The sequence below is a fragment of the Nicotiana tomentosiformis genome, chromosome 11 (genome assembly GCF_000390325.3).
Source record: "Nicotiana tomentosiformis chromosome 11, ASM39032v3, whole genome shotgun sequence".
Taxonomy (NCBI): Eukaryota; Viridiplantae; Streptophyta; class Magnoliopsida; order Solanales; family Solanaceae; genus Nicotiana; species Nicotiana tomentosiformis.
The window spans coordinates 68500368-68510465 of record NC_090822.1 but is presented as its reverse complement, the minus strand read 5'-3'; positions in this window follow the sequence as shown (position 1 = coordinate 68510465).

Below are 10098 nucleotides of genomic sequence, written 5' to 3'. Positions count from 1 at the left end.
CCGACTCAGTTGGATCATGAGTTTGCAGGTGGGCTTTGGAGACGTCCTTTCTCCTAGATTGACGATCAGGAGTTCAGTGAATAGCCCATTTTGGAAAATTAACATTGTTGACTTTGTTACGTACTTGGGTTGCTCTAGCCCAAGTTTACACAACAAGAAAGGGAGTTTTTCTTATATTATATTATAATAGAAATTTATTTACCTATTTTCTTTAGGTTTTGTAGTTTTTAATAAATATCTAGATTTTTCTTACAAATTGTATATATTCCCCCTTAAAAGGCTCTCACCTCATTATTAGGGCCTTCAATTAAGAGATTCAATTAAATCCTTTCCTTTTTTTTCCTCTCCTCTCTCATTTTTTTTCCCCGTTTCTTAATTATTTTCAATTTGTTTGCCTAACACACTCATCCACAAATTGGTCTATTCGAAGACCAAAAATACATATAATTCTCGAGCAATATACATACAATTTCGGGTTTTAAGATTTTGTGATTTGTGTGGATTGGATGTTCTTGCAAGTGAGTAAGAATGTCCTTTGGAGTTTATCTCAATTTTGAGGGTGTAACGACACGGCCGATCGTTTTGAGTATTATAGCCCCATTCCCTCATTTATTGCTTATTCCATGCTCTTTTGTTGTTATGTGACTTGCCGAGATAGTTGGTTTGGTTCCGGGGATGTTTCAAAATGAGTTGGAATACTTAGTCCCAAGGTTGGAAGCCTAAGTTGAAAGAGTTGACCGAATGTTGACTATTGAGTAAATGGCTCCGAAATAAAATTTTGATGGTTCTGATAACTCCGTAATGTGATTTTGGACTTAGGAGTGTGTCAGGATATTGATTTAGAGGTCCCTAGATGATTTTTACTTGGATTGGCAAAAGTTGGAAAAATAGAGGTTTGAAGAGTTGAGAAGTTTAACCGAGAGTTGACTTTGTGATTATCGGACTCGGATTTTGGTTCCGGAAGTTGGAATAGGTATGTTGTGTCATTTATGACTTGTGTCCAAAATTTGAGATCAATCGGAGTTGATTTGATAGGTTTCGGCATCGATTGTAAATTTATTAGTTTTCATTAGGCTTGAATTGGGGTGTGATTCGTGTTTCTGATGTTGTTTGATGTGATTTGAGACCTCGACTAAGTTCGTATCGTGTTTTAGGACTTGTTGGTATGTTTCTTTGAGGTCCTGGGGGCCTCTGGTGGATTTCGGATGGTTAACGAACTAGAATTTGGACTTAGGAAGTTGCTGATGAGTTCTGGTCTAGTGCGATCGCACTTGTGAAGGATTTGGTCGCAGGTGCAAGACCGCAGAAGCGTAAAGGGCATCGCAGAAGTGGATTTTGGTTGGGCTGAGAGAATGCGCAGGTGCGAGGTATATATCTGCACATGCGAGATCGCAGATGCGGAAGAGAGGCGCAGGTGCGATGAAAGCGTGTGGCAGCAGTCTCCGCAGAAGCGGATAGGATGTCACTGGTGCGGCTCCGCATGTCCACAGAAGAGGGGGCAGGAGGTCTTCACGGGAACCGCAAAAGCGTAAAAATGGTTGCTCATGCAGGACCGCAGGTGCGGTTAAGTGGCGTCGCAGGTGCGAAATACCTGGGGCAGTGTATATATTCGAAAGGTTCCGAGATTTTATTCATTTTTGGACTTTAGGAGCTCGGATTAAGGCGATTGTTGAAAGGTAATTTACTAGATTCAAGAGGTAAGTCACTTTTGATCATTTTTATTCATTAATATTGAATACCCATTGAATTTCTCACCTAGTTTATATGGTTTTAAGGTGGAATTTTGGATTAAGGATTGGAGAGTAAGATTTGGGAATTTGTGTCACGGTTTGGTGTCGGAATTTGGTAAATTTTGTATGGCTGGACTCGTGGTTGAATGGGTGCTCGGATTTTGTAACTTTTGTTGGATTCCGAGACGTCGGCCCTGGGTTGACCTTTTTAGTTGCCTTTTTGACTTTTGCTTAAAAACTTAGATTTATCATATGGAATTGATTCCTATAGCTTGTGTTGATTGTATCGAGTTGTTTGTTGCTAGATTCGAGGTGTTCGTAGGTCGATTCGCGAGGCAGGGGCTTATTGGAGTAGAGATTGCATGATTTGAGGTAAGTAACACTTCTAAACGTGGTTCTGAGGGTATGAATCCCTGACTTTCTTGTTATGTGATTGGTGTTGAGGTGACACACATGCTAGGTGACGGGCGTGTGGGCGTGCACCGTGGTAATTGTGACCCGATCGATTTTGTGGTACTGTGTAGTCATCAAACCTTGTTGATATTCATGTGATCCCTATGTGTTAGAGTAATTGAGCTGCAATCCACGTTAGAAATCATGTTAGGTTTTATGCTTATCTGGTTGAGACCCACTGGGGTCATTTCTGTTGTTGAATTATTTGCTTAGATGACAATTTTGTACTCAGTCACATCTATCATTTGCATATCATATCTCAGTCTCTGTTACTATTTATTGTTGTATCATATATCATTGTTTGGGCTGATTGGCATGAGATTTGTAAGCCCGAGAGACTGGAGAGTTTGTTGACTGAGTTGGGGACTAAGAGCCGTGTTGTGAGTGAGATTTGTGGATTGGGATGCACGCCGTAGCATGCTTATGGCTTTATATATATATATATATATATATATATATATATATATATATATATATATATATATATATATATCGGACTGCACGCCGCAACAGGCCTTTTAGGCTTTATTATTATGGGATCGGGTTGCACACCGCAGCAGGCCAGATTGGCTTTATATTAGCGCTTGGGCAGGATCTGCCCCTCCGGAGTCTGACATACCAACAGTGAGCGCAGGTACCGTACAGTGCTGAGTGACTAAGTGTAATGAGCGAGAATTGAGACAGTCAGATTAAGTAATTTGAGAGTGTGAGTATGTAAGGCTTTCATTGTGTTGCATCACATATTATATGCACATTGACATGTAGATATAGAGATATAATATTTCTCATATCAGCCATACTTGGCATATTTTATTTGTGTTGAGCTTTATTGTTAAACTTGAAAGCATGTCTACATTCATGTACTGTGTACCACTAGATTTTGAGGTTCTCTAAGATATTATTGTCATATTTCCTGTCATATCTGCACTGTTTAAAAATATGTACTTGGATTATATCGGTTGATCTCGTCACTGCTTTCAGCCCAAGGTTAGTCTTATTACTTATTGAGTACATTGGGTCAGTTGTACTCATACTCACTTCGTGTGCAGATCCTAGTACTTCTGAGCATGACGATTTCTAGCTTTTGAGCTTTATTTATTGGAGACTTTTGAGGTAGTTGCCTTGGCGTCCACAAACCTTGGTTCTCCTTCTTTTCAGTTATTTGTACTATTCTATCTTTCTAGACAATGTTTAGTAGGCAGACTATGTTATCAGTTAGATGCTCATGTACTTAGTGACACCCGAATTTTGGGGGTTATTGTATTGAGTCGCGGTATTTTCTTATCAGTTATTCATAAGATTTATTTTATTATGTTTTCAAATTTAAAGATACGTGGTTTATTGTGATTGTCGGCTTGCCTAGTAGTGTGATAGGCGTCATCACGCATGTGAGATTTGAGTCATGACAAGTTGGTATTAGAGCCTAGGTTACATAGGTCTCACGAGTCATGAGCAGGTTTAGTAGAGTCTTGCGGATCAGTACGGAGATGTATGTACTTATCTTTGAGAGGCTGTCGAACCATTAGGAAAACTTCACTTTCTTGTATTCTTGTCGTGCGAATTTGTTGATTCCGAAAACTAAACTTCTGTTATTTTATTCTCTCATAGATGGTAAGGAAGCGTGCTACCAGATCGGGCGGACGACCACCAGTACCACTAGCTAGGGCCACGAGAGGTCGGGGTCACGGTAGAGGCCGAGGTGCAGCTCGTACATCAGCTAGAGCAACATATGTAGACGCACTAGTTTCTCCAACTCAGAAGCAGATTCCAAATGTGGTTGAGCCGGTAGAACCAGCTCAGGAACCAATTGTGCCCATTGTGAATCCAGGCCTTCAGGAGGATCTGGCCCAGATATTGACTGTTTACACTAGCCTGGCTCAGGCGGTTTCAGTCCCGTGTGCACCAGCCATTTCTCAAGCTGGGGAAGGTGCTCAGACTCCCGTTGCCCGTACTCCAGAGTAGGTGATGCAGGTACTTCAGACACCAGGGGTACTACTAGCCCAGCTGGTTGCAGTTGCTCAGGTCTAGGTTGGGTCCCGTTATGAGTGATGAGGAGCAGAAGAGACTAGAGAGGTTCGGGAGGCTCAAGCCTCCATCATTCAGTGGGGCTGAGTCGGAGGATGCTCATGACTTCTTGGATAGGTACCAGTAGATTCTTCGTACGGCGGGTATTCTGGAGACTAGTGGGATCTCATTTACTACTTTTCAGCTGTCGGGGGCAGCCTTTAGATGGTGGGAGGCCTATGAGTGGAGCAGGCCAGCCGATGATGCACCACTTTCATGGCACGAGTTCTCCGTTCTCTTCTTGGAGAAGTTTGTGCCACCGACCCGCGGAGAAGAGTTGCGTAGGCAGTTTGAGAAGCTACGCTATGAGGGTATGTCTGTGACCCAGTATGATATAAGATTTGCAGAGTTGGCTCATCATGCGGTCTGGTTGGTTCCCACAGAGAGGGAGGGGATTAGGAGGTTCATTGATGGCCTCAACTATGGACTGCGTTTTTTATGACTTGAGAGAATGTATCAGGTGCTAGGTTCGACGAGGTTGTTGATATTGCTAGGCGGCTAGAGCTGGTCCGTAGTCAGGAGCATGAGGAGAGGAAGGCCAATAGGCCTCGTGGTTCGGGTGGTTTCAACGGTGTTTCTTCTGGGAGTCAGTCCCACCACAACAGGGGTCGTCCTTATAGGCCTACTCATATGGCTCGCCCGGTTCATCGTGGTGCATCGGCTAGCCATGGTTCATACAGTGCCTGTCCGAGTCAGTCATCTCTTAGTGCCCTCCCAGCTCAGAGTTCATCTTATGCTCTATCAATTCAAGGTTCATATATACCAGGTCCTTCTATTAGTTATTCTGGTTCTCGGGGTCTGATTTAGTCCCCATCACCATTGATGGATCGGAGTTGATTTGAGTGTGGGGAGTTTGGACATTTGAGGAGGTATTGTCCCCGTCTCTTGGGAGGTCCAGTTCAGTAGAGGGGTCAGGCTTTGACTTCTGCACCAGTTACTTCACTACCCGCTCAGCCAGCTCGGGGTGGGGCTCAGGCAGCTAGGGGTGGCCCTAGAGGGGGAGGCCGGTCAGGTGGTAGTCAAGCTCGATTCTATGTTATCCCTGTCAGGCCAGAGGCTATTGCTTCAGACACAATGATCACAAATATTGTCTCAGTATGCCATAGGGATGCTTTATGTTATTTGACTCTGGTTCCACTAATGCATATGTATCATCATATTTTACTCGTTATTTGGATATTCCCCGTGAGTCCTTAGTTTCACTTGTTCATATATCTATGCCGGTGGACGGTACTATTGTTATTGACCATGTGTATCGGTCATGTGTGGTGACTATTGGGGGATTGGAGACTAGAGTTGATCTCTTATTGCTTAGTATGGTTGATTTCGACGTGATTTTGGGTATGTATTGGTTGTTCCCATATCATGCTATTCTGGATTATCACGCTAAGACCGTGACGTTGGCAATACCGGGATTGCCGAGGATCGAGCGGAGAGGTTCTCTAGAATATATTCCCAGCAGGGGTGATTTCTTATCTAAAGGCCCAACGGATGGTTGGGAAAGGGTTTCTGTCATATTTGGCCTTTGTGGGGAATGTTGGTGTTGATGCTCCTACTATTCATTCTGTTCCAGTAGTGCGAGACTTTTCGAATGTGTTTCCTACATACCTGTCGGGCATGCTACCCGACAGAGATATTGATTTTGGTATTAACTTGGTGTCGGACACTCAGCCCATTTCTATTCCTCTGTATCATATAGCACCAGCAGAGTTGAAGAAATTGAATGAGCAACTTTAGGAGCTTCTTGATAAGGGGTTTATTAGGCCTAATGTGTCGCCTTGGGGTGCACTGGTTCTATTTGTGAAGAAGAAGGATGATACTATGCGGATGTGCATTGATTATAGGCAGTTGAACAAAGTTACAATTAAGAACAAGTATCCTTCCCGTGCATTGATGATTTATTTGACCAGCTTCAGGGAGCTAGAGTGTTATCTAAGATTGATTTGAGGTCTAGGTATCACCATTTGAAGATTTGGGACTCGGATATTCTAAAGACGGCATTCAGGACTCGTTATGGTCACTATGAGTTCCTTGTGATGTCTTTTATGCTGACCAACGCCCCAACAAAATTCATGCATCTGATGAACAGTGTATTCCGGACATATCTTGATTCGTTCATCATAATATTTATTGATGATATCTTTGTGTACTCACGTAGCTAGGAGAAGCATGCCCATCATTTGAGGATTGTACTACAGAGATTGAGGGAGGAGAAGATTTGTGCCAAGTTCTCCAAGTGTGAGTTTTGGCTCAGCTCGGTGGCGTTCTTGGGGCAAGAGGTGTCCAGTGAGGGGATTAAGGTGGATCCAAAGAAGATAGAGGTTGTTCAGAGTTGGCCTAGACCATCTTCAGCTACTGAGATTCAGAGTTTTCTCGGCTTTGCTAGATATTATCGTCGCTTCGTGAAGGGTTTTTCGTCCATTGCAGTACCTTTGACCTGGATGACCCAGAAGGGTGCTCCAGTCAAGTGGTCGGATGAGTGTGAGGAGAGCTTTCAGAAGCTCAAGACTTCCTTGACCACAACTCCAGTTCTAGTTTTGCCTTCAGCGTCAGGCTCTTATATAGTGTATTGTGATGTTTCTCGGTTTGGTATTGGGTGTGTCTTGATGCAGAAGGGTAGAGTGATTGCTTATGCTTCACGCCAGTTGAAGCCTCATGAGAAGAACTACCCTGATCATGATTTGGAGGCATTATCTCCACGGTATGTCTTGTGAGGTATTTACGGATCATTAGAGTCTCCAGCACTTGTTCAAGCAAAATGATCTAAATTTGAGGCAGCAGAGATGGTTGGAGCTACTAAAGGACTATAATATTACCATTTTGTATCATCTTGGAAAGGACAATATGGTGGCCCATGCCTTGAGTAGAAAGGCGCTGAGTATGGGTAGTCTTGCATTTATTCATGTTGGTGAGAGACCTCTTGCATCAGATGTTCAAGCCTTGGCCAATAAGTTTGTGAGGTTAGATGTTTCGGAGCCCAGACGGGTAGCTTGTGTGGTTTCTCAGTCTTCCTTGTATAATCGCATCAGAGAGGGTCAGTATGATGAACCCCATTTGCTTGTCCTTAAGGACACAGTTCAGCACGATGATGCCAAGGAGGTTATTATTGGGGATGATGGGGTGTTGCGGATGCATGGTTGGATTTGTGTGCCCAATGTGGATGGGCTACGTGAGTTAATTCTTGAGGAGGCCCACAGTTTGCGGTATTCCATTCATCTGGGTGCCGCAAAGATGTATCGGGACTTAATGCAGCACTATTACTGGAGGAGATGAAAAAGGATATAGTGGGGTTTGTAGCTCGGTGCCTAAATTGTCAACAGGTGAAGTGTGAGCATCAGATACCAAGCGAATTGCTTTAGAGGTTTGAGATTCCAGTGTGAAACTGGAGTGTATCACCATGAACTTTGTAGTTGGGCTCCCGCAGACTTAGAGGAATTTTGATGCTATTTGGGTGATTGTGGCTCGGTTGACCAAGTTCTCATATTTTATTCTTGTTGGGACTACATACGCAATTCACGTCGCAATTTTGGAGAGCAGTGCAGTGAGAGTTAGGCACTCGGGTTGAGTTGAGTACAAAATTCCACCCATAGACGGACGGACAGTCCGAGCACACTATTCAGGTATTAGAGGATATGTTTTGCACTTGTGTCATGGATTTTGGGGGTTCTTGGGATCAGTTTCTTCCGCTTGTAGAGTTTGCCTACAACAACAACTACCAATCGAGCATTCATATGGCTCTGTATGAGGCTTTGTATGGTAGACGATGTCGGTCTGCTGTGGATGGGTTTGAGGCCAGTGAGGCTAGGCTATTGGGTACTGACTTGGTTCAGGATGCTTTGGAAAAGTTTAAGTTGATTCAGGATCGGCTTCGCACTGCGCAGTCTAGATAGAAGAGCTACGCTGATCAGAAGGTTCGTGATGTTGCTTACATGGTGAGAGAGAAGGTATTACTCAGAGTTTCACCCATGAAGGGTGTTATGTGGTTCGAAAAGAAGGGCAAGCTGAGCCCTCGGTATATTGGGCCTTTTGAGGTGCTTGAGAGGATTGGAGAGGTGGCTTACAAGCTCACATTACTGCCTAGTATGTCGAGTGTTCATCTAGTGTTTCATGTTTCCATGCTCCAGGAGTATTTCAATGATTCGTCTCATGTTTTGGACTTCAACACAGTTCAGTTGGATGGTGATTTGACTTATGATGTGCAGCCGTTGGCTATTTTGGATTGGAATGTTCAAAAGTTGAAGTCAAAGAACATAACTTCATTGATGGTGCAGTGGAGAGGTCAGCCAGTCGACGAGGCTATTTGGGAGATCGAGCGGGAGATTCAGAGCAGATATCCACACCTATTTAAGACTCCAGGTATGATTCTAGACCCGTTCGATGATGAACGTTTGTTTAAGAGGGGGAGGATGTAATGACCCGGCTAGTCGTTTTGAGTATTACAGCCTCGTTCCCCTATTTATTGCTTATTCCATGCTCTTTTGTTATTATCTGACTTGTCAGGGTAGTTAGTTTGGTTCCAGGGATGTTTTGGAATGAGTTGGGACACTTAGTCCCAAGGTTGGAATCCTAAGTTAAAAAGGTTAACCGGATGTTGACTATCCTAAGTTGAAATGGTATTTTGATGGTTCTGATAGCCCTGTATGGTGATTTTGGATTTAGGAGTGTGTCCGGATATTGATTTGGAGGTCCGTAAATGATTTTGTCTTGAATTGGCGAAAGTTAAAAAAATAGAGATTTGGAGAGTTGAGAAGTTTGATCGAGAGTTGACTTTGTGCTTACCGAACTCAGATTTTAGTTCTGGAAGTTGAAATAGGTCCGTTGTGTCATTTATGACTTGTGTGCAAATTTTGAGATCAATCGGAGTTGATTTGGTAGGTTTCGGCATCGAATGTAGAAGTTGGAATTCATTTGTTTTTATTAGACTTGAATTCGGGTGTGATTCGTGTTTTTGATGTTGTTGATGTAATTTGAGGCCTCGACTTAGTTCGTATCATGTTTTAGGACTTGTTGGTATGTTTGGTTGAAGTCCCGGGGGCCTCGGGTGGATTTCGCATGGTTAACGAATTGGAATTTGGGCTTAGGAAGTTGCTGGTGAGTTCTGGTCTGGTGCCATCGCACCTGCGAAGGATTTGGTCGTAGGTGCGAGACCACATAAGCGTAAAGGGCATCATATAAGCATATTTTAGTTAGGCTTAGAGAATGCGCATGTGCAAGGTTTTTGGCCGCACCTGCAAGACCGCAGATGCGAAAGAGAGGCACAAGTGCGATGAAGGCGTGTGGCAGCAGTCTCTGCATAAGCGTATAGGATGTCAGTGGTGCCGATCCGCATAGTCTCTCTAGAAGCGTATCGGATGTGGCTGGTGCGGCTCCGCATCTTGTCCGCAGAAGCGGGGGCAGGAGGTCTTCAGGGTACCGCAGAAATGGAAGAACGGTCGCTCCTGCGGGACCGCAGATGCGGTTAAGTGGCGTCGCAGGTACGAAATACCTGGCAGTGTATATATTCGAAGGGTTTCGCGATTTTATTCATTGTTGGACTTTTGAAGCTTGGATTAAGGCTATTTTTGAAGGGTATTTCACTAGATTTCAAGAGGTAAGTCATCTTTGATCATTTTTATTCATTAATATTGAATACTCATTGAATTTCCCACCTATTTTATGTGTTTTTAAGGTGGAATTTTGGGATTTTGGACTAGGGATTGGAGAGTAAAATTTGGGGATTTTGAGTGACGATTTGGTGTCGGAATTTGATAAATTTTATATGGTTGGACTCGTGGTTGAATGGGTGGTCGGATTTTGTAACCTTTGTTCGATTCCGAGACATGGGCCCAGGGTTGACGTTTTGAGTTGACTT